At 46.4% G+C, this 26,498-nt stretch overlaps 1 protein-coding gene across 1 annotated transcript in view; it reads right to left on the bottom strand.

Annotated features, from left to right (window-relative positions):
- LOC120980292 (sulfotransferase 1 family member D1-like) overlaps positions 1-26,498 on the bottom strand; it is a 97,641-nt gene that overhangs the window by 34,626 nt on the left and 36,517 nt on the right. Inside the window, exon 2 of the mRNA XM_040409294.1 lies at positions 17,608-17,770. The gene's annotated coding sequence lies outside the window, so the exon portion shown is untranslated. The remainder of the gene's footprint in view (positions 1-17,607; positions 17,771-26,498) is intronic.

Below are 26,498 nucleotides of genomic sequence, written 5' to 3'. Positions count from 1 at the left end.
AAATGATCAATTTGTTACAAAATAAATGCTTCAGAGTGTGATGTTTTTAGCAATGAGGTCTACATTTTTAGGCTGTTGGTATAGAAATCCCTGGGGAGGTGATAACATCATGGGCCTATATCTTTGAAGATTAGCTACACTTTTTTGAAACTTTTTATATATCATTGGGACATATTTCTAGAACGATTGCTAGAACGAGGAGTCTCTCCTCCCTGCTGATCGCGAGACCGTCTTCACTATCTGTCACGGCGCAGTGTGGTAAATATACTCCACACAGAACACAGAAGGGAAGGGAAGAGGTATAAGGCCTGGAACCTAGGGAAAGGGAAATCATCACACCTAGTGAGTCCCTACGCCGAGCCCTGACTGCTATCAGTATGAACAAACCTTGATGGTAGGAATGTTCATACGCAGGAACCTAAGCCCAATCTCACCCTAACAGGGCCCTGCAGATAGTGTCAGGACATGGATGGCATATTCCATCCCAGATGAAGGAATAGGAGACCCCCTCAGGCCTAATAGCAGGTAGGGGAAAACAACAAACAACAAAGAAGATAAACATAACTTCCAGAAGTATGCGGATGAGCAGGAACTCAGAGAGAACCAACACCAGGACTTCCACAAACAAGGAGCTATCAACTGCATAGCATGATGGGTGAGGTCAGACTAATTAGAGGAGAAGGAATGACCACTTAAGCTATACCTGAGACAAGAGGTGTGGTCATCCCCCGCAACAACACAGAAAAGATAAACCAAAGAGGCTGTCAATCACATGCAGCCAGTCTCCTCGATCTTCTAGTCCCTGTCACAGGCGGGACCGTGACACTATCGCACTCAGCAGGTAAAAGAAGCAGCACTTGGCTAAGCGCTTCTGACTCCTCGTTCTAGCAATCGGCGGGGGTCTCAGCGCTGGAACCCCTGCCGATTAACACTTTTGATATGTCCTTAAGCTATGGAGAGATGATAAGAGAACATGACATGTAGTCACCCTTCAATCCTCTATATGCAGTTCACCTTTAATAGTTATCTTATGGATTTAAAGCCCAAATACATTTTTAATCAAATGCTGACAATGTTAAAACAGAGAAATAGAGACTACTGGGGGCGGGGCATCGCGCATGGCCGCATTTTAACAGCGCTTTAGTTTCTCCCACCAAGAAACTGCCTCCATCGGGGAACAGAAACAAAACAGCAACTGCATTCAAGAGGGAACATACCCGCCCGAGGCATCTACAGCCCGGAGAGCTCCATCCGACACCACCCCGGGGACTGTGGCGGTAAGCCACAGAGCATATACACTCACCTAAACAATTATTAGGAACACCATACTAATACGGTGTTGGACCCCCTTTTGCCTTCAGAACTGCCTTAATTCTACGTGCCATTGATTCAACAAGGTGCTGATAGCATTCTTTAGAAATGTTGGCCCATATTGATAGGATAGCATCTTGCAGTTGATGGAGAGTTGAGGGATGCACATCCAGGGCACGAAGCTCCCGTTCCACCACATCCCAAAGATGCTCTATTGGGTTGAGATCTGGTGACTGTGGGGGCCATTTTAGTACAGTGAACTCATTGTCATGTTCAAGAAACCATTTTTCCAGTCTTCAACAGTCCAATTTTGGTGAGCTTGTGCAAATTGTAGCCTCTTTTTCCTATTTGTAGTGAAGATGAGTGGTACCCGGTGGGGTCTTTAGCTGTTGTAGCCCATCCGCCTCAAGGTTATGCGTGTTGTGGCTTCACAAATGCTTTGCTGCATACCTCGGTTGTAACAAGTGGTTATTTCAGTCAACGTTGCTCTTCTATCATCTTGAATCAGTCGGCCCATTCTCCTCTGACCTCTATCATCAACAATTTTTTTTTATATATCCAAATATCCACCCAAGTGGCGGTTTGGCCCCCGCCCAGGGTCGTCTCGGACACCATCCGGCAGCACCAACCCAGACAACCTCCACCATTTGAACCTCCCTCCACTAAGGTTGCACCACAATCAGTGCAAACCAAACCAGGTGAGTAACCTCACTCATCCTGGGTAGGGGGAAGGGACATCAATTTGTTTACCCTCACCTATGAGCGCCTTCTCTCCTCTCTTGGCCATTTGATTACTCTATCATCAACTAGGCATTTTCGCCCACAGGACTGCCGCATACTGGATGTTTTTCCCTTTTCACACCATTCTTTGTAAACCCTAGAAATGGTTGTGCGTGAAAATCCCAGTAACTGAGCAGATTGTGAAATACTCAGACCGGCCCGTCTGGCACCAACAACCATGCCACGCTCAAAATTGCTTAAATCACCTTTCTTTCCCATTCTGACATTCAGATTGGAGTTCAGGAGATTGTCTTGACCAGGACCACAACCCTACATTCATTGAAGCAACTGCCATGTGATTGGTTGACTAGATAATTAATGAGAAATAGAACAGGTGTTCCTAATAATTCTTTAGGTGAGTTTACAGTACAGACCAAAAGTTTGGACACACCTTCTCATTCAAAGAGTTTTCTTTATTTTCATGACTATGAAGGCATCAAAACTATGAATTAACACATGTGGAATTATATACATAACAAACAAGTGTGAAACAACTGAAAATATGTCATATTCTAGGTTCTTCAAAGTAGCCACCTTTTGCTTTGATTACTGCTTTGAACACTCTTGGCATTCTCTTGATGAGCTTCAAGAGGTAGTCCCCTGAAATGGTTTTCACTTCACAGGTGTGCCCTGTCAGGTTTAATAAGTGGGATTTCTTGCCTTATAATTCTTGTATATAATTCCACATGTGTTAATTCATAGTTTTGATGCCTTCAGTGTGAATCTACAATTTTCCTAGTCATGAAAATAAAGAAAACTCTTTGAATGAGAAGGTGTGTCCAAACTTTTGGTCTGTACTGTATGTAAACTGCTGGGATGTGCAGCTGAGGCCTACTTCCTCTCCCTGACGCCAGCTCCCTTCACACAGCTTGGCATCCGGCCAGCAGCAGCACACAGGCCTGCCTAATGATACCCAGCTGGAGGATCCATGCAGGGAAGTCGCACAGCTGCAGCAGCCATAAAACAACAGGGCTGCCTAGGACTGCACCATCACTGCCGAGGCCTGCACCCCCCTCCTACCCGGTACAAGTTGTTTAGCCAAAACAAGCCTGCCACCAGCACCAACGATTCCACCCCTCCTCCCCCCCATGTTGTGTGGAGGGAAGCAAGACTGGAAGAACTTGTGAGTACCTTTGATCTTCCTCATGCTCCTCTGTGCCCGGTCGGCTCACTTATCTTCACACAGTCATATAGGCCAGAGGGTTTTTCCCGTCTAGTCTGCAACTGCATGTTACTTCCAAGCCAACAGCGACACCTTGTAGTCTAAAACATAACACCACTTGCTACCATTCCTGATACATCCACAGTGTTCTGCTGCCAAGTTACACTAGAATTGTACTAGAATCTCCCTGATTTCACTCAAGACCCCCTACGATTCATGAGAATCAACCTCTCAGGCTTATAAACTAACCATAGTAATATAGCTGCCTCACGACACGGAGCTGACTATTATGACCTGCTGACACCCTCCTGATGTCGTAAACGCCCTATGAGGCCCACCCTCCCAGGATTATAACGAAATCATGACACTAGACAGCCAGGCTTAGAGCTAACAGAGATTATGGACAAATTTGTGGCCAAAAACTCTTCTACAACTACACGCAAAACCCCTCCCAGGCGCACTCTGTTCCAACCGCCACTGATACCGCAACCAAAATGTCTAAATCCACTGGCAAACTGACAAAAAAAGTGCCCAAGACTATCCAAGGACTCTCCCAATCAGCCTCAGACATACGTTTCTCTGCTGAACTTATAACAGATGGTGACATTACACCACCTAATCTCTCTTCAGATACGCCTCTTCGCTCTCCCCTGAAGAGGACCCCAACCATGCTTCTACTGTGGCACAAGAAGTTTCTCGGGTTCTACTACCCCTCTTTGACAAGAGACTGGAGGTACTCCACTCCTCTATCAACTCTGCCTTACAACTGATCACTACGAACTCCCAATAAATCTCAGACCTTGAGAATAAATACACAGCCCAGGAGATAACCATATCCAATCTGGAATGCACCATAACACAATGCAGAAAAACAGAGTCTACTCTAACTGCTAAACTGAAAGACCTTGAAAATCGGGATCGTCGCAACAACCTTAGATTCATAGGTGTCCCGGAGAGCATCGTAGGAGAGGACTTACTTACGTACCTCACCATAGACCTACCTGCAGGACTGGGATTGGAGCTATCGACTGATAAACTTCACTTCGAACTGGCACACAGAATTGCACCTCCTAAGCCAGCTGGTTTGGACAACATGAGACCTCGCCATCGCAAAATACCTGAACTGGGCGATGAAAGAGCAGATCTTGCGCGCCTATCGGCGCCAACGCACCCTTAAATACGAAGCCACTCTTACTTTTCCAAGACTTTTCTAGATCAGTCTCCCAGAAGAGGAGAGCATTCACCCCAATATGTCAAAGTCTGTATGACAGGGCGATCCGATTCCAGCTGATCTATCCGGCAAAGCTACAGGTGCTGGATAATGGCAGACAATTCATCTTTGAGGATCCACATGACGCCCGCCGCCACTTCCAACTGGCGTCACGGTCCCTCCCGTGACAGCTGTCAGAAGATCAAAGGTACTGGCTACACGTGCAGGGAGCTAACTGTCTCTTTGGTCACTTTTGCTTCAGTGTTGTTGTTCATGACCACACCTCTTGTTTCAGGTGTAGCTTAGTGGTCATCACCCCTCCCCTATATAGTCTGACCGCCAAAACCACCATTTTTTGTTCAGGTCAGTGCAGCTATGAATCCTAGGTCTGCACTGGTCGAACGGCTGCAGGGTCTGTCTTTGGAGATAGCTGACCTCCGCATGACTGTCTTGCAAAGCCAGAGACCACAGGCGGACGGTTCCGGTGGTGGGTACTAGGCCTGCCCTGAACTTAAGATTGCCCTTCCGGACAGATTTTCTGGGGGTAGCGACAATTTCATTTGGTTCAGGGAGTCGTGTAAATTGTACTTTAAGCTGCGTCCATACTCTTGTGGGGATGAGAACTAACGTGTGAGTATGATCAAGTTATGTGGTTTACGGCAGGGAGAGCGCTCCGCAGAGACCTATTGCGCTGAATTTAGGAGATGGTCTACGGATACTGAGTGGAATGATCCTGTTCTTCGTAGTCAATTCTGTCAGGGTCTGTCTGTGAGGCTGAAGGACGCGTTGGCCTTTCATGAAAATCCTGATTCATTGGAAGCAGCTATGTCCCTTGCTGTATGTCTTGATAGATGCCTGAGGGAGAGATCTAGGGTCCCTCACCCTCAGGATGTACTGTCTAATAATGTGGCAGCTTCCTTTGAAACTTATGGTGGAGAGACAACTGTGGTTACAACTTGCGATGAGCCTATGCAGTTAGGGGGAGCTACTCCTGGGACTGCTGGCAAGAGCTTTGATCATATGAAGGGAGTCTGTTTTTGTTGTGGAAAGAAGGGACATTTTGTGAATATATGGCCATACGTTCAGCGTCAAGGTGGAAACAAAGAGAAAACGTTTAATCCCCAACTTACTATTGGTGGTGTGGGTGGGGAGCCAGAAAACGTACTTTCTTCATTTACTGGTAGTACCCGAGTCCAAAACTGTGGGAATTGAGGTGTTTATCGAGAGTGGGGCAGGGGTTAACCTGGTTTATGGTCAGTTCGTTCATATTCATGGGTTGACTGCTAGTGCACTAGAGAAAAATATTTCTGTGTTTGCAATTGACTCAGCACCTCTTACCCAGAAATGCTTGTCACAGGTGGTGCAGGACATACATTTAAGAGTGGGTGATTTTCATCAGGAATCCATTTAGTGTTTTGTGTTGGAGGGTCTGCCTGCTCTGTTGGTTTTGGGCTTACCATGGTTAAGCAAACATAATCCTACCATCGATTGGCAAGCGAGACAGATTCTCCATTGGAGTGATTTTTGCATAGATAACCTGTACCCTCATTTATTTCTGAATTTTCTGATGTATTTTCTGAGAGTGGTAACCAGGAGTTGCCCCTGCATCGGGAGTATGATTGTCCTGTCCTGCTAAACTGCCCAAATCTCGTTTGTATAATCTTTCGGAGCCCGAAAGAGTGGCCATGCGAGAGTATATCACCGAGAGTTTTGGCTAAAGGACATATTAGACCGTCCAAATCCCCTCTGGCTGCTGGGTTTTTCTTTGTAAAAAAAAAAAAGGATAGAATAGTGCTCTTAGGCCATGTCTGGACTTTCGTGAGCTCAATCGTATTACTGTCCGTGATCCTTACCCCCTTCCGTTAATTCCGGATTTGTTTAATCAGATTGTTGGTGCCAAGGTGTTCTCTCAATTGGATCTGAGGGGGGCATATAATCTGGTAAGGTTCAAGGAGGGAAACGAATGGAAGACGGCTTTTAATACCCCTAAGGGTCATTTTGAGAATCTGGTCATGCCTTTTGGGTTAACCAATGCTCCTGCGGTTTTTCAACACTTTGTCAATTACATATTTCATCATCTGGTGGGGAGGTTTGTTGTTGTACAGTATATCTGGATGATATACTAATTTATTCTCCTGACATGGAGACTCATCAAGATCATGTGAGACAGGTGTTACAGATCCTAAGGGAGAATAAGTTGTATGCTGAGAGGGAGAAGTGTGTATTTGCGGTTCAGGAGGTGCAATTCCTGGGGTGCTTACTCTCATCCTCAGGTTTTCGTATGGATCCCGAGAAGGTCCGTGCTGTGTTGGACAGGGATCAATCTGAAAATCTGAAAGCACTTATGCAGTTTTTGGGGTTCAGCAACTACTACCGTAAATTCATCTTGAATTATTCCACTGTGGTTAAACCCTTAACAGACATGACTAGAAAAGGTTCTGATATCTCTGTCTGGTCTGATGCAGCATTACAAGCCTTTTCAGCCCTTATGCTGGTGCAACCGGACGTGTCACAAACATTGATTGTAAAAGTTGACGTATTCGAGGTGGGGGTGGGAGCAGTTTTGTCGCAGGGTCCTTCACCTAGTAAATGGCGCCCATGTGCTTTCTTCTCTAAAAAAACTCTCAACTGCTGAAAGAAATTATGATGTGGGTAATAGGGAGTTGCTGGCCATCAAGTTGGCTTTTGAGGATTGATATCATTGGTTGGAAGAAGCAGTTCATCCTATTACGGAGATTACTGATCATAAAAATCTGGCTTACCTGGAGTCGGCCAAACGACTGAACCCAAGGCAGGTCAGATGGTCGTTGTTCTTCACCAGATTTAACTTCATTGTCATCTACCGCCCTGGGGTTAAGAACTTCAAGGCGGATGCTTTGTCGCACAGCTTTCCTGGGGGAGTGGGGGTTGATTCTAAAGATCCTAGTCCTATTTTGTCTGAAGGGAAAGTTATATCCGCCCTATATCCTGATCCTTGAGGCAAAAGTGTTAGAAGCCTAGGAAGATGCACTGGACTCGTGTCCTCCGGGAAATTTGTGGGTTCCTTCTGATTTATGTCACAAGGTATTCGAGGAACATCACTGTACGGTGCTTGCTGGACACCCTGGGAGCAGATCCACTGTCGATCTCATCTCTCATAGATTTTGGTGGCCGGGTGTCACGGATGTAGTAGGAGAGAACACTAAAAGACAATCAAGAAGGAAGGGGAAAGACACTAGGCCTCACCGCTAGGGAAGGAAAAGGGTCACTACCTATAAAAACCCTGCTCCTGGCCCTAACTCCTATCCGTATGGGCACCTCTCGATGGTAGAGATACCTATACACATGAACCTATAAAAACCTGGTGACCCTCAGATGCCCTAAAGATAATGACAGGGCAGAGACCACCCGTTCCTTCCCTAGTGAAGGAACTAGCGTCTCACTGAGGCCTAGTAAACAACCGGGGGGGATACAAAACACAACAAGCGGAACACTTAACTTCAGAGGATGAAGGATTAACAGGACTTCAACACGAACCACACACCAGCTCTTTCAAGACCAAATGAAGCTATCCCAAGCAAGGAGTGATGGGAAAAGTCAGACTAAATAGGGCGAGTGTCACTACCAGAGCTTTGAGACGTTCTCACAGCTCTGTTTCTCCACCCCTGTGATGATGTCACTACTAGAGTTTGGAGGAGTTCTCACTGCTCTGTTTCTCCGCCCCTGTGATGAAGTCTTTACTTTCTGTTTCCTTCCTCCCAGCTGTTCCTCCTGCGGTTGATTTCCCTGCCTTTAAATCACCCCTCCTCCTATTGTAGGGCGTGGATTATATTTCTCATTTCAGTTGTAGCTCTTGCTTGAGTATCTTCACTTGTAGCTATCAGTTCACTGGACCTGTGTTCTGCTGCAGCAAGAACTCCGGATATTGCCAGCTGTCCTTGGATCCGTCTTGATCTTCCACGGGTTTGGAAGATACATAATGTATTTCACAGATCTCTCTTAAAACCATATGTCCAGCCCACGGTACCCTCCTCTTTGCCTCCTCCTCCGATTTTGGTTGATGGCAATCTGGAGTTTGAGGTTTCCAGAATTGTGGATTCTCGCATTGTCCGCGGTTCTCTTCAGTACCTCGTTCATTGGAAGGGTTATGGTCCTGAGGAGAGGATGTGGGTTCCGGTGTCGGACATTAAAGCCACTCGCCTCATCAGGGCATTTCATAGGGCTCATCCTGAGAAGGTGGGTCCTGGGTGTCCGGAGTCCACCCGTAGAGGGGGGGGGGTACTGTCACTACCAGAGCTTTGAGACATTCTCACAGCTCTGTTTCTCCACCCCTGTGATGATGTCACTACTAGAGTTTGGAGGAGTTCTCACTGCTCTGTTTCTCCGCCCCTGTGATGAAGTCTTTACTTTCTGTTTCCTTCCTCCCAGCTGTTCCTCCTGCGGTTGATTTCCCTGCCTTTAAATCACCCCTCCTCATATTGTAGGGCGTGGATTATATTTCTCATTTCAGTTGTAGCTCTTGCTTGAGTATCTTCACTTGTAGCTATCAGTTCACTGGACCTGTGTTCTGCTGCAGCAAGCACTCCGGATATTGCCAGCTGTCCTTGGATCCGTCTTCTCTGCGGCTGCAGCACCTTCAGCATGTGTGCAGACATTGTTGTGTACCTGGTTATTTTCTGACTGGATCTGAGGTGGCCACGGTTCCCTCCATATACTGAGCAGGGCACCGGTGGCCGTGCCCGTTCCACTATTGTAGGGGTTACAGTGGTCATTAGTCTTAGGTACGTGGGCATTACTCGTTCCGCCATTTGGATCCTGGCATGTGCTTTAGCAGCATAGGGAGAGCTTTGAGGGTCTGACAGGGGTCACCCTTTATCCTCCCTAGTTTGGGTCCGGTCAGTAACTCTTTTTACTGTGTATACTCTTGTTGCTCACATACAGCCGTGACAGCGAGGTAAAGGTCACATGATCCACACCTGAACAGGAGGTGTGAACCTACCAGCAACACACAGACAAAGTGAAACCGAAAGAGGCTGTCAGATCACTAATGCAAAGATAATCTTTCAGACCTTCTGAGACCTGTCACAGATGTGACAGTACCCCCCCTTCTACGGGTGACCTCCGGGCACCCAGGACCGACCTTATCAGGATGAGCTCTGTGGAATGCTCTCACCAGACGACTAGCATTAACATTGGTCGCTGGAACCCACATCCTCTCCTCTGGTCTGTACCCTCTCCAATGAACAAGATACTTGAGGGATCGCCGGAGAACTCGGGAGTCCACAATCCTGCTGATCTGAAATTCTAAATTTCCATCCACCATGACAGGAGCAGGAGGTAAGGAGGACGGCTCAACAGGTTTGACACATTTCTTTAGCAACGATTTATGAAATACATTATGGATTTTCAATGCCTGAGGAAGTTCAAGACGGAAGGCTACACGGTTAACAATGGCAGTGATCTTAGATGGATCAATAAATCTTGGGCCCAACTTCCAAGAAGGTACCTTAAGTTTAATGTTTCTTGTAGACAACCACACAGAATCACCCACTCTCAGGTCCGGACCACTCATACGTCTCCTGTTAGCCGCACGCTTATACTTGTTGCCCATCTTTTTCAGGTTATTTTGGATTTTCCGCCAAATAGAAGACAAAGAAGAGGAAAATCATTCTTCCTCAGGAATGCCGGAATTTTGAGCACTAGAAAATGTACCAAACTGAAGAACCCATATGCCCCCAAAAATGGCGACTTATCATTGGATTCCTGTCTATGGTTATTTATAGCAAACTCAGCTAACGACAAAAATGAAGACCACTCGTCCTGATTCTCTGAAACAAAACATCTCAAGTCTCCAGATTCTGATTAGTGCGCTCCGTCTGTCCGTTCGACTGAGGATGAAAAGTCGAAGAGAAGGACAATTGTACACCCAGACGAGTACAGAACGCTTTCCAGAATCTGGAAACAAACTGAGTCCCTCTATCAGACACCACTTCAGAGGGAATGCCATGTAGTTTCACGACGTTGTCGACAAACACCTGTGCAAGAGTTTTAGCATTGGGTAGACTAGGTAATGCAATAAAGTGTGCCATTTTACTAAAACAATCTACAACCACCAGAATCGCGGTTTTTCGCAAAGAATTCGGTAAATCCGTGATAAAATCCATGGACAAATGGGATGGGCAATGGAAGCAGAGAACCGGAAGGCCGAGTATGTGTCACCTTGCACAGGTACCACAGGCTGACACATAGTGCTCAACACACTTACGCAACCCCGGCCACCAAAATCTGCAAGAGATGAGATCGACAGTTGATCTGCTCCCAGGGTGCCCAGCAAGCACCGTACAGTGATGTTCCTCAAACACCTTGTGACGTAATTCGCAGGGAACAAACAACTTCCCCAGAGGACAAGAGTCCGGAGCATCCTCCTGTGCCTCCAACACCCTGACCTCAAGATCAGGATAAAGAGCGGATATGACTACCCCTTCAGATAAAATGGGACTAGGTTCCTCAGACTTACCCCCCCCCCCCCCCAGGAAAGCTATGCGACAAAGCGTCCGCCTTGACGTTCTTAACCCCAGGGCGGTAAGTGACGAAGTTAAATCTGGTGAAAAACAATGACCATCTGGCCTGCTTTGGGTTCAGTCGCTTAGCCGACTCCAGGTAGGCCAGATTTTTGTGATCCGTAATTATCGTAATAGGGTGAATTGCTCCTTCCAACCAATGCCGCCATTCCTCGAACACCAACTTAATGGCTAGCAATTCCCTATTCCCCACATCATAATTCCTTTCAGCAGTAGAGAGTTTTTTAGAGAAAAATGCACATGGGCGCCATTTACTAGGTGAAGGACAAGATTGCTCCTACCCCTACCTCGGACGCGTCAACCTCAACAATAAATGGCTGAGTCACGTCCAGGTGCATCAGAATAGGGGCCGAAGCAAAACATTCTTTCACAGCAGAAAAGGCCTGTAATGCCGCATCAGACCAGACATAAATATCCTCTCCCTTCCTAGTCATGTCTGTTAAAGGTTTAACCACCGATAAATAGTTCAAGATAAATTTACGGTAGTAGTTGGTAAACCCCAAAAACCGCATAAGCGCTTTCAGATTTTCGGGTCGATCCCAGTCCAACACGACACGGACCTTCTCGGGATCCATACGAAAACCTGAGGATGAGAGCAGGTAACCCAGAAATTGCACTTCCTGTACAGCAAATACACACTTTTCCATCTTAGCATACAACTTATTCTCTCTTAGGATCTGTATCACCTGTCTCACATGATCCTGATGAGTCTCCATATTAGGCGAATAAATTAGTATGTTATCAAGGTATACAACGACAAACCTCCCCACCAGATGATGAAAGATGTCATTGACAAAGTGTTGAAAAACCGCAGGAGCATTGGTTAACCCAAAGGGCATGACCTGGTTTTCAAAATGACCCTCAGGGGTATTAAATGCGGTCTTCCACTTATCCCCCTCCTTGATCCTTACCAGATTATATGCCCCCCTCAGATCCAACTTAGAGAACATCTTGGCACCGACAATCTGACTAAACAAATCCGGAATCAAAGGAAGGGGGAAAGGATCACGGACAGTAATACGATTGAGCTTACGGAAGTCCAGGCATGATCTCAGGGTACCATCTTTTTTCTTTACAAAGAAAAACCCAGCAGCCACTGGGGACTTGGATGGTCTAATATGTCCCTTTGCCAAACTCTCGGTAATATACTCTCGCATGGCCTTTCTTTCGGGTTCCGAAAGATTATACAACCGAGATTTGGGCAATTTAGCTCCAGGAATAAGATTGACGGGACAGTCATACTCCCGGTGCGGAGGCAACTCCTGATTACCACTCTCAGAGAAAACATAAGAAAATTCTGAAATGAATGAGGGTACAGTTTTAGAGGTCACCATAGAGAATAATGCATTAAGACAGTTGTCCATGCAAAAATCACTCCAATCGAGAATCTGTCTCGCTTGCCAGTCGATGTTAGGGTTATGTTTGCTTAACCATGGTAAGCCCAACACCAACGGAGCAGGCAGACCCTCCAATACATAACAGGAGATAGATTCCTGATGCAAATCACCCACTCCTAAATGAATGTCATTCACTACCTGCGACAGGCATTTTTGGGTGAGAGGTGCTGAGTCAATTGCAAAGACATAAATACTTTTCTCTAATGCATTAGTAGTCAACCCATGAATTAGTACAAACTCTCCATAAATCAAGTTAACTCCTGCCCCACTGTCGATAAATGCTTCGATTTTCACAGTTTTGGACTCTAGCGCCACCTCGGCAGACAGGAGAAAATGGGTACTACCAGTAAAAGACAAAAGTTGGTTTTCTTGCTCCCCATCCACACCACCAATAGTAATTTAAGGATTAAAAGTTTTTTCCTTTTTGTTTACACCTTGATGCTGCAAGTACGGACAAATATTCACAAAATGTCCCTTCTTGCCCCAATAAAAGCAGACTCCTTTCACATGACCCAAGCTTTTTCCAGGAGTAGCTCCTCCTAACTGCATAGGCTCATCACAAGGCGCAACTACCAGTGTCTCTCCACCATAAGTGTCAAAGGAAGCAGTACCCTTATTGGACAGTACGTGCTGAAGGTGAGGGCCCCTAGATCTCTCCCTCAGGCGTCTATCTAGACGTACAGCAAGGGACATAGCTGCCTCCAATGACACAGGATTTTCATGAAAAGCCAACGCGTCCTTCAGTCTCTCAGAGAGACCCTGACAGAATTGGCTACGGAGAGCAGAATCGTTCCACTCAGTATCGGTAGCCCATCTCCTAAATTCAGAGCAATAGGTCTCCGCGGAACGATCTCCCTGCCGCAAACTCTGTAACTTGGTCTCGGCCTGAGAGATCCGATCTGGGTCATCGTAGATGAGACCCAAGGCTCTAAAGAATTCATCTACCGACTGGAGGGACGGTGATCGGGTCGGCAGAGAAAAAGAACAAGATTGGGCGTCCTCTTTAAGCAATGAAATAATCATACCCACACGTTGACACTCATCCCCAGAAGAGTATGGACGCAGCTTAAAGTATAATTTACATGACTCCCTGAACCGGATGAAATTGTCACTACCCCCGGAAAACTTGTCCGGGAGAGCCACCTTCGGTTCAGGACAGGCCTGGGACCCACCACCGGAACCAGCAGCCTGTGGACTCTGAATCTGCAAGACAGTTGCGCGGAGGTCTGCTACCTCCAAAGTCAGATTCTGCAGCTGTTCGACCAGTGCAGACATAGTATCCATAGAACAAAAATGGCGGTATTGGCTTGGGATAATGTCACAGATGTAGTAGGGGAGAACACCAAAAGACAATCAAGAAGGAAGGGGAAAGACACTAGGCCTCACCGCTAGGGAAGGAAAAGGGTCGCCACCTATAAAACCTTGCTCCTGGCCCTAACTCCTATCTGTATGGGCACCTCTCGATGGTAGAGATACCCATACACATGAACCTATAAAACCCTGGTGACCCTCAGATGCCCTAAAGATAATGACACGGCAGAGACCACCTGTTCCTTCCCTAGTGAAGGAACTAGCGTCTAACTGAGGCCTAGTAAACAACCAGGGGGGGATACAAAACACAACAAGCGGAACACTTAACTTCAGAGGATGATGGATGAACAGGACTTCAACACGAACCACACTCCAGCAATTCCAAGACCAAATGAAGCTATCCCAAGAAAGGAGTGATGGGAAAAGTCAGACTAAATAGGGCGAGGTAAAGGTGAACAGGAGGTGTGAACATACCAGCAACACACAAAGTGAAACCGAAAGAGGCTGTCAGATCACTAATGCGTAGATAATCTTTCAGACCTTCTGAGACCTGTCACAGATGTGACACCGGGGTTGCGTAAGTGTCTTGAGGGCTATGTGTCAGCCTGTAGTACCTGTGCACATGCTAAGGTGACACATACTCGGCCTTCCGGGTCTCTTCTTCCATTACCCATCCCATCCAGACCTTGGACTCATTTGTCCATGGATTTTATCACGGATTTACCAAATTCTTCTGGAAAAAACGTGATTCTGGTGGTAGTTGATCATTTTAGTAAAATAGCGCACTTTATAGCACTATCAGCTCTACCTAATGCCAAAACTCTTGCACAGGTGTTTGGCATCGGCCTCACAGAACTCATTGTGCATGCGCCAGCTGCACAAATGGGCGCTGCACAAACATTACTTCGGCGCTGAGCAGTGAATAAATTAGCAGTGGGGCGGTGATGGGCTCTGAAGTAATGGGAGCGGAGGGGCTCCAACTGCCAGATAGACGTCCCCTTGGGCTCTTTATTGAGGTACTTTACTTATTAATAAAACCGATTTTATAGACCAAATAAAAGACACAGGGCAGTAATACTAGTATATATTAATGTAAATTGTGGATACTAATGTGGTGATGTTATTATATCAGTAAGTAAAATCCAGGTGACAGTGTCCCTTTAAGCTTAAGGTACCTTCTTGGAAGTTGGGCCCAAGATTTATTGGTCCTTATAAGATCACTGCCATTATTAACCCTGTAGCCTTCCGTCTCAAACTTCCTCAGGCTTTGAAAATTCATAATGTATTTCATAAGTCATTGTTGAAGAAATGTGTCAAACCTGTTGAGCCGTCCTCTTTACCTCCCGCTAATGTAATTTAGAATTTCAGATTAACAGGATTGTGGACTTCCGAGTTCTCCGTAGATGCCTCCAGTATCTCGTCCACTGGAAAGGTTATGGACCGAGGAGAGGATGTGTGTTCCAGCGGCCGATGTCAATGCTAATCGTCTAGTGAAAGCCTTTCACAGAGCTCATCCTGATGAGGTCGGTCCTGGGTGCCTGGAGGTCACCCGTAGAAGGGGGGGTACTGTCACGGTCCCTCCCGTGACAGATGTCAGAAGATCAAAGAGACTGGCTACAAGTGAAGGGAGCTGTCTCTTTGGTCACTTTTGCTTCAGTGTTGCTGTTCATGACCACACCCCTTGTTTCAGGTGTAGCTTAGTGGTCATCACTCCTCCCCTATATAGTCTGACCTCACCCTTCTGACTATGCGGTTGATAGCTTAATTTGGTTTTGGAAGAGTTGGTGTGTTGTCCTCTATGATGATCCTGCTCATCCATCTCTCTACAGAAGTTAAGTGTCACGTTTCCTTGTGGATTGTTTACCCTCCTCTTGTCTGTTGCTACTAGGCCTCATGGAGATGCTGGTTCCTTCACCTGGGAAGGAATGGGTCTTCTCAAGCCCTGCCAATACCCATAGGGCTCTTTAGGGTCTCCAGGGCCTCCAGGTTCCAGTGTATGGGCATTCCTACCTTCTGGGTGTGCCCATATGGATAGGAGTCAGGGCAAGGAGTAGGGTTCTATAGGAGGTGACCCTTTCCATAACATTGAGGCCTAGTGGCTTTTCCCTTCCCTCCTGTTGTCAGTGTGGTGTTCTCTTCCATACCTAATCCGTGACAACTGGACCATGAGAACTGAAGCATATTCCACCATATTGGGAGGGTCCCTCACACCTCTTCATGCTCATGACCTCACCAACATGGGAGCCCCACAGGTATCACTACCCCTGCAGTAATACACTGCGTGCAGAATTATTAGGCAAATGAGTATTTTGACCACATCATCCTCTTTATGCATGTTGTCTTATTCCAAGCTGTATAGGCTCGAAAGCCTACTACCAATTAAGCATATTAGGTGATGTGCATCTCTGTAATGAGAAGGGGTGTGGTCTAATGACATCAACACCCTATATTAGGTGTGCATAATTATTAGACAACTTCCTTTCCTTTGGCAAAATGGGTCAAAAGAAGGACTTGACAGGCTCAGAAAAGTCAAAAATAGTGAGATATCTTGCAGAGGGATGCAGCACTCTTAAAATTGCAAAGCTTCTGAAGCGTGATCATCGAACAATCAAGCGTTTCATTAAAAAAAGGCAACAGGGTCGCAAGAAGCGTGTGGAAAAACCAAGGCGCAAAATAACTGCCCATGAACTGAGAAAAGTCAAGCGTGCAGCTGCCAAGATGCCACTTGCCACCAGTTTGGCCATATTTCAGAGCTGCAACATCACTGGAGTGCCCAAAAGCACAAGGTGTGCAATACTCAGAGACATGGCCAAGGTAAGAAAGCTGAAAGACGACCACCACTGAACAAGACACACAAGCTGAAACGTCAAGACTGGGCCAAGAAATATCTCAAGACTGATTTTTCTAAGGTTTTATGGACTGATGAAATGAGAGCGAGTCTTGATGGGCCAGATGGATGGGCCCGTGGCTGGATTGGTAAAGGGCAGAGAGCTCCAGTCCGATTCAGACGCCAGCAAGGTGAGAGGTGGAGTACTGGTTTGGGCTGGTATCATCAAAGATGAGCTTGTGGGGCCTTTTCGGGTTGAGGATGGAGTCAAGCTCAACTCCCAGTCCTACTGCCAGTTTCTGGAAGACACCTTCTTCAAGCAGTGGTACAGGAAGAAGTCTGCATCCTTCTTGAAAAACCTGATTTTCATGCAGGACAATGCTCCATCACACGCGTCCAAGTACTCCACAGCGTGGCTGGCAAGAAAGGGTATAAAAGAAGAAAATCTAATGACATGGCCTCCTTGTTCACCTGATCTGAACCCCATTGAGAACCTGTGGTCCATCATCAAATGTGAGATTTACAAGGAGGGAAAACAGTACACCTCTCTGAACAGTGTCTGGGAGGCTGTGGTTGCTGCTGCACGCAATGTTGATGGTGAACAGATCAAAACACTGACAGAATCCATGGATGGCAGGCTTTTGAGTGTCCTTGCAAAGAAAGGTGGCTATATTGGTCACTGATTTGTTTTTGTTTTGTTTTTGAATGTCAGAAATGTATATTTGTGAATGTTGAGATGTTATATTGGTTTCACTGGTAAAAATAAATAATTGAAATGGGTATATATTTGTTTTTTGTTAAGTTGCCTAATAATTAGCACAGTAATAGTCACCTGCACACACAGATATCCCCCTAAAATAGCTAAAACTAAAAACAAACGAAAAACTACTTCCAAAAATATTCAGCTTTGATATTAATGAGTTTTTTGGGTTCATTGAGAACATGGTTGTTGTTCAATAATAAAATTAATCCTCAAAAATACAACTTGCCTAATAATTCTGCACTCCCTGTAGAATGTGGGGTGTTGTCTCAATTTTACTGAGGCTCACCTTTGTTAGCACTAATGTGCAATTGTTTCTATGGTTTTTGACATGTTTTGTTTTCTTTATGGCCCATTTATCACCTTTTGTTCTTTTTCTCCAGGCATTTGGCCGCGGCGCGCAGACCCCTCAGCACTCCATCTCGGTCTTCCAACTCTGCTCTCTGTCGCTGCTGGGACGACGGGGAATGGTGAGTTATGACACACTCTCTGAACCTTTACATCACTATCTTGAGGTCAGATGACATCATACACACCCCATGACACGGGGGATTACAATACCCCCACCACACTTAAATTGATATCCTGGAACGTGGCGGGCCTTAACAACCCAATTAAACGTAAAAAGGTCCTCACCCACTTAAAATGAACAAAACCCGATATAATAATCCTACAGGAAACACACTGGAGGCGAGGGTCTAATAGCGGACTACGGGCAGCATGGCTTGACGGATGCTACTCGTCGGACTATACGTCTAAAGCCAGAGGGGTAGCCATACTATTTCGTAGAGGTTTATGGGTATTAGTAGAGGAGGAGTTGGAGGATAGATTGGGCGGATATTTACTGCGGTAAATACAAATAGCGGGGAAGTCGTATACACTTTTAAACATATACGCCCCTAATCAAACGAACACAGATTTCTTCGCTAGCCTCCAGGCTCTTCTCCTACCCAGGTCAGATCTCAACCTAATCATTGGGGGCGATTTTAACACCACTATATATCCAGTTTTAGATAATTCCGCTTTACAAACATCACCTAGAACGTCCTCTAGAGATCTCACTAATCTAATGGAAGCGGTCTCATTATGTGACCCATGGAGAATCCAACACACCACCACCCGAGAATATACTTTCTATTCGGCAGCACATGATAGCTTCTCAAGACTCGACTATCTATTAACATCAGCATCCCTTTTTCACTCTGTTAAGGACACCTCGATCATGGCAATAGCAATTTCGGATCATGCACCCATCACCATAACTATACAAGGCTTAGATAAAAAAAAATAAAAAAAATGGCTGCACAACTTTGCACATACAAACAATAGAGCTGAGAAATGGGGATCATTCTAAATTAAAGTGGTATTATACCTACTATAAATGTAAAAATGGAAGCTTTTAGCACACATTTTGATCAAACGTGTGTCGGGCCCATCTACCAGGCGTCAAGGTGGCTTCCACAGACAGTCGCCTGGTAGATGGGCCCGACACACATTTGATCAAAATGTTGTGCAGCCATTTTTTTTTTATCAACCATGTTTGCTTGATGGATATGCACCTGTGACTATGTATATGAATTTGCTAGTCTAAATTTTCTTGTAGTATACAAGGCTTAGAACCACAAATCAGAACTAGGTCATGGAAATTTCCCACATATCTCTACAAGTCAGATGAGTTCCATGAATACCTCAAAATACACTGGGCAATTTTGTGGACGATATCGAACATTTAGACAACCTGCCACTTTTATGGGCAACCTCTAAGGCGGTCCTCAGAGGTCATATAATCAACTACATACACCTGAAACGCAAAGGGGCGGTTGAAAATTTTTCCTCCCTACATAAAGACCTACTCAAAGCCCAACAGTCATATATACATTCCCCTTCCTCTTATACCAAACGAGTATATGAAGAAACCAAACCTGTGCTAGAATCATTTGTCCAAAGCCAGGCAGTTTGGCTGATTCGGCAGGATCAAAATAGTTATTACAGAGAAGCAAACAGGCCGGGACGTCTCCTGGCACGTCTAGCCCAAAACCGTACTAAACTTGTACATATCCACTCCCTGTACGACCCTGCAACTGCAAGTACCACCACTGAGACAGGAAAGATTAGGGATATATTTCACTCGTACTATGATAATCTTTACAGGGCTGCCCCAACAGATCCAGACAAGATAGCCTCCTTTCTCGATTCTCTTGACCTTTCCACTCTTACTGAGGACCAAATAACAACAAGGCCCCAGCCGGTCCCGACGGGCTCTGTAATGAATATTACAAAATGCTCAACCCTGAGATCATCCCTATACTGACTCAGCTGTATAATTCCATATATAAACAACATGCCATGGTGGACTTTTTTCTAGACTCCAGGACAAAACTGATTCCCAAACCCAACAAGGATGTGTCACACTCACTGCCACAATCTTATAGAACCATTTCCCTTTTAAATAGTGATTACAAATTCTTGGCGAAAATTCTATCTAACAGACTACAAAATATTCTACCCAGAATCATACACCCCCTCCCAGAGAGGATTCATTAAATCTAGACAATCTGTTAAAAACATCAGGGCAGCCATAGCTGCCACCCTTGAGACACAAGACAATAATGCCCCCTTTCCCCTACTACTAAGTCTAGATGCCGAAAAGGCGTTTGACAATGTGTCATGGCCGTTTTTGAATGCTGCGTTATCTCACAGATGGTTTGGCCCCGTGTTTTCCGACTTTATCTGCCATATTCAATCGGATGTCCGCACCACACTCACAGTAAAGGGATACAACACCCCCTATCTAGACATTTTTAGGGGCACCAGGCAGGGATGTCCTCTTTCCCCTCTACTTTTTAATATTTCTTTAGACCCCCTTCTACATTATCTACAACCACTCAACACCTATCCGCAAGACGACCGTCTTCCAGTCGCCCTGGCCGTATTTGCCGACGATATACTGTTAATTGTTAAACACCCAGAAACCACACTCCCACAAACACTACAAGACCTTATAAATATTGGACAGCTTTCGGGTTACACCCTTAACCTGGATAAATCCGAAGCTCTGCTCCTTAAAGAGCCCACAAGACCGAGATGGACTGCTCCTTTCCCCTTTCAATGGCGCTCGCACTCCATATCATACCTGGGGGTACAGATCACCTAATCACCTGGTAAGCTATATAATGCAAATATTGCACCCTATGTGCGTACGCTGGAGGACACGCTAGCAGGCTGGCGACATCTTCCTTTGTCATACATGGGGCGGGCATACCTTCTTAAGATGGGGGAATTTCCCCGCCTGCTATATCTTCTACATTCCCTACCAGTATATTTACGCCCCAGAGACGAGAAGAAAATTAACTTCTTATACCGCAAATTTATCTGGCATGGTTGTCGCCCCAGGAAACCTTATATTATTTTACAACGACCTAGGCTGAACTTTCCCAACATCAGGGCTTATAATATCGCAGCTCTGATGAGAATAGCAATAGACTGGATACATCATACATCCATGTTCTCAAATAGGTGTCAGGATCAGACCTTTATACCCAGACTGGCTCTGACCAATTTACTCCATACCCCATATGGCGAGATTCCAGAGCGGGCCAGAGAGAACATCCTACTGATGTCAACCTGGTGGGCTTGGTAAAAGATGAGGTTCTCAAAAACTTACACCCTCATTGCTCATTACAAATGACCCTCCTGGCAAACCCACACTTCCAAGCAGGGTCACCCCGAAGGGATTTCTACGATTGGCATAAGGGAGGACTAACTCTAATCAGTCACTTGGTGCACCACACCATACACAAGATTCTACCATTTGAAGATCTTAAATCTAAATACCCCAACATTAGTTTTAACTTCTTTCCTTATTTACAAGCCAACAGCTATCTCCAGAAATTACTACCCAACTTAACCCCCCGAGAATGCAGCCCAGCTATATAGGCATCCCTCAAACATACCCTACCCTAAGGGGACACATACCACTAGCTACTATAAATTTCTACACACCCCTCTATACTATGGTAAGGGTAAATGGGCAAAAGTTATATGGCTCAAGGACATCCCACAGTTAACGATGTTCACTCTATATCAGGCTCTGGAATGCAATCTTCGTTATTTGTGATCCAGCCGCTACAGGGAGATGATCCTACAGATTTATCACTGGGCATATATCTCTCCAGTTCCAGGCCACCATGTGGGCGTCTTTGAATCTGACAACTGCTTTCGGTGTAAAGAGGCAGGAGCAGACATTTTCCATTGTTTGTGGCTGTGCCCGGTGATACAATCTTTCTGGCATAAAATCCACACGTTTACCACCACCCATTTGACTTCAGCAGCACCTACAGTATATGGGCCATCTTTGGATACATTGACCCGACTAGCACACGTTGCACCCCTTGTTATGTCTGATAGCAGCAGCAGGAATCAAAACTATCCTCCACACGTGGATCGACCCCCACACCTCCACTATTTCTTGAGAAAGTCTCCTTCTTAATAAAGATGGACAGAGTAGAGGCCTCTTCCAGGAAGGAGATCCATGTAAAGCAATTCTTTGCATGCTGGGAGAGCTTCATATATATACTGGCCCTCCAGGTTAGAAGATGCATCCAGGAATGTTTTCAACTCACTTCCTGGTATCAGAGGCGGGTCTTACTAAACAATCCGCTAATCTTAGTGATATGATCAGGGGCGTAGCTAGAAATGACTGGGCCCCATAGCAAAAAATTTTTATGGCCCCCCCCTCCCGGATCTCCCACCCCTACATACCTCTCGGACCTCGTCGCCACATCCGCAGCTCCTTATGCACTTGTGACGGTTACGCGTAGGACTGAGCACAGACAGTTGGTCACTGGCAACGCATTTGTGCCAGGGTAGAAAATGTATGAATCTTAATGTCTGTGTATTAAAGAAGATTGTTAAATTGTACAGGGGTCTGTAACACAAGAAGGTGAAAGTACATATCGTGGGGTGTGTATGTGTATTAGACAGAAGGTAGGGATATGTATCTTGTGTATTAGGGAGAGTAAGGGGTATATATCTAGTGCTGATACACGTGTAGGTGAAGAGCCATAATTCATCTCTTTCATATTATAAGCTCCCCTTATATATAATTTACTTACAGTTCTGAAGACTCAGGGGTGCTGTCTGGCTTGGCCTCAGGGGTGTTGACAGGCTTGGCCTCAGGGGTGCTGGTTGGCTTGGCCTCAGGGGTGCTGACAGGCTTGGCCGGGCAGAAGGAGTGTGGAAGACTGTGAGGCCTTTTTTCTCCAAGCTGCTCCGGAAAAAATAAATTCATTACACCTCAGGTCAGACCACCAATCAGACCCCCAATGTTAAACAGACCTCAGCTGACAGCCCCAATAAGATCCCCAATATTAATAAGACCCCAATAAGACCTCAGATCACACCTCAGCTCAGACCCCAATATGAATGACCCCCAATCAGACCCCAGATAAGAGCCCCATGCCTCATAGCAGCTCTCAGTAGCCTCTCACCAGCCCCCAGTAGCCTCTTCATCAGCCCCCAGTGCCTCTCCATCAGCTCCCAGTGCCTCTCACCAGCCCCCAGTGCCTCTCCATCAGCCCCCAGTGCCTCTCCATCAGCCCCCAGTGCCTCTCCATCAGCCCCGTGCCTCTCCATCAGCCCCCAGTGCCTCTCCGTCAGCTCCCAGTGCTTCTCACCAGCCCCCAGTGCCTCTCCATCAGCCCCCAGTGCCTCTCACCAGCCCCCAGTGCCTCTCCATCAGCCCCCAGTGCCTCTCACCAGCCCCCAGTACCCTCTCCATCAGCCCCCAGTGCCTCTCACCAGCCCCCAGTACCATCTCCATCAGCTCCCAGTGCGCCCTCCCTGGTATTAAAATCATTGGTGGGCAGTGCACCCTCCCCCCTACCTCAGTATTCAAATCATTGGTGGGCAGTGCACCCTCCCCCCCTCGGTAATTAAATCATTGGTGGGCAGTGCACCCTCCCCCCCGTATTAAAATCATTGGTGGGCAGTGGGCCTTCCCCCCTGCCCCCCGTATTAAAATCATTGGTGGGCAGTGTGCCCCCCCCCAGGTATTAAAATCATTGGTGGGCAGTGTGCCCCCCCTCCCCTGTATTAAAATCATTGGTGGGCAGTGCAGACCCCCCTCGCCCCCCGTATTAAAATCATTAGTGGGCAGTGTGCCCTCCCCCCAGGTATTAAAATCATTGGTGGGCATTGCGGACCCCCCCGCCCCCCGTATTAAAATCATTGGTGTGCCCTCTCCCCAGGTATTCAAATAATTGGTGGGCAGTGTGCCCTCCCCCCTCCCCTGTATTAAAATCATTGGTGGGCAGTGCAGACCCCGCCATCATTGGTGACAGCGGCAGTTCCGATCGGAGTCCCAGCAGTGTAATGCTGGGGCTCCGATCGGTTACCATGGCAGCCAGGACGCTACTGGAGTCCTGTATGCCATGGCCAGTTACTCTGCAGCATACTTACATGCGCTGTGGCCGTCTGGCGCACCTTCTTCTTGTAACTCGTCACAATGGTGTGCATGGTTTTAACGTAACTTTATTCTTTCATGAGTTATTTACAAGTTTCTGATCACTTATAAAATGTGTTCAATGTGCTGCCCATTGTGTTGGATTGTCAATGCAACCCTCTTCTCCCACTCTTCACACACTGATAGCAACACCGCAGGAGAAATGCTAGCACAGGCTTCCAGTGTCCGTAGTTTAAGGTGCTGCACATCTCGTATCTTCACAGCATAGACAATTCCTTCAGATGACCCCAAAGATAAAAGTCTAAGGGGGTCAGATCAGGAGACCTTGGGGGCCATTCAACTGGCCCACGACGACCAATCCACTTTCCAGGAAACTGTTCATCTAGGAATGCTCGGACCTGACACCCATAATGTGGTGGTGCACCATCTTGCTGGAAAAACTCAGGGAACGTGCCAGTTTTAGTGCATAAAGAGGGAAACACATCATCATGTAGCAATTTCGCATATCCAGTGACCCCCTTAGACTTTTATCTTTGGGGTCATCTGAAGGCAATTGTCTATGCTGTGAAGATACGATATGTGCAGCACCTGAAACTACGGATACTGGAAGCCTGTGCTAGCATTTCTCCTGCGGTGTTGCTATCAGTGTGTGAAGAGTGGGAGAAGAGGGTTGCATTGACAATCCAACACAATGGGCAGCACATTGAACACATTTTATAAGTGGTCAGAAACTTGTAAATAACTCATGAAAGAATAACGGTACGTTAAAACCAAGCACACCATTGTTTTTCTTGTGAAATTCCCAATAAGTTTGATGTGTCACATGACCCTCTTCCTATTGAAAAAACTAAAGTTGGATTCAAAATGGCTGACTTCAAAATGGCCGCCATGGTCACCACCCATCTTGAAAAGTTTCCCACCTCACATATACTAATGTGCCACAAACGGGAAGTTAATATCACCAACCATTCCCATTTTATTAAGGTGTATCCATATAAATGGCCCACCTTGTAGAGTTTTTCTTTTCCGGCACTGAGTTCTGACATAGGTGCTCAATACCGGAAAAGAACTGATTAGTTTCATCCCCATGCATTCTGAATGGAGAGAAATCCGTTCAGGATGCATCAGGATGTCTTCAGTTCAGTCACTGAACTGCGTTTTGGACAGAGGAAATACCGTCTTAAAAATGCATTGCAAGAAGGGATCCGTCTCTCCGGATGTCATCCGCAGACCAGTAAAATCGTGAAAAAATATATATAACTGATCCGTTTCTCTGGATGACATCCGGAGAGACGGATCCGTTCTTGCAATGCATTTGTAAGATGGATCTGCTACAAATGCTGTCCGTTTGCATGCAGATTGCCGGATCAGGCAGGCAGTTCCGGCGACGGAACTGCTTGCCGGATCACTCTGCCGCAAGTGTGAAAGTAGCCTAAATCCACTAACTGTGGAGGAGAGGTGAACATGTTGGGCTACTGTTATGTTCTATTCACCCTGCAGTTTGCAAGGAGTCAAGTTATGATTTCTGTACTACTAATCCCCCATAACTCATCCTTTCCCTTTCCCTTTCCCCTCTTCTTTCCCCCTCGTCTGATTGTCTATCTTGGGACTTTTACTGAAGACTTGCTGTAAAGGATGCTGTAAAGTACTACTTTTCATATCACACTGTATGTACTCCTTTATTATGTCAACCTGAAATTAAAACATTTGAAAATAAAACAGAGTAATACATACCTTGACAATCCTCTGCTCTTCCATGCCAAAGATTCACAAGTCCCTTGTCAGTCTCTGTTCACAGGGATCTGGTGAAAATGTTTTGACGCAACCTGACTGCTGCTGCCAATTACAAGCTGCAGAGAACAACACTGAGGTCATCACTGCAGCCAGTGATTGTCACAGCTGTGTCATGGTCTCGGTGTTGTCCACTGACACATTAGCCGTGCATACTGGTTGCCAGGGGCAACGTGTCATTTATTCAGCATGTGTGTGCACTGCCCCTTATATCTTGGTTACTTTCCTGTCTGGTGCGGGAGGGGTTGATTCCCTGGTTAGGTGTGTTCTGGGTGTGGCTTCAGGGCTCTACTTATTCTGGTGCTGTGAGCTTGAGGTCAGTTGTAATCCAGCCTTGGTGTGTGCTGGAGTTTTGCTCCTGTGCTGGAGATTCTTTCTGTCCAGTTTGAGGCCCACCTAGTTTGACATACAGTCATGGTGGGGAGTGGGGGAAACTCCCCACCATATAAATTGAGGTAAACAAGGCAGCTACTAGGCCTGGACACTGGGAAAAGGGAGCAGGTCACTTCCTGGCACCCTAATCCTGGCCCTGACTCCTACCCATATGATCGGACCCAGAAGGTAGGACGGCTCATACCCAGGAACCTCGGACCCTGGAATCCCTGAATAGCCATAGGGATAATGTCAGAGCCTGAGACATCCTGTTCCTCCAGGACACGGAAGAACAGGAGTCTCTACCGGCCTAGATGTAAGGAAGGGAAAGTCAGTGAACAGCAACTGAATAGAGCCCAGATCAAGCACTTACTTTCCACGGCAACAACGACTGGAACCCCTGCCTCTCTACTGGAACCAGATCACCTAACAGGAAACAGCACAGACACAGCACAAAAAACAAAAAACACGGAATCCAGCGAACTAGAAACTGCCTGGACCCCCATGCGGACAGGATGCATGGTGGCCCCAGGCATAGCTGCTCACTGACTTGT

Source organism: Bufo bufo, chromosome 10 (assembly GCF_905171765.1).
Source record: "Bufo bufo chromosome 10, aBufBuf1.1, whole genome shotgun sequence".
Lineage (NCBI taxonomy): Eukaryota > Metazoa > Chordata > Amphibia > Anura > Bufonidae > Bufo > Bufo bufo.
Note: the sequence above shows the minus strand (reverse complement) of the source record. Positions and strands in the feature narration are given on the sequence as shown.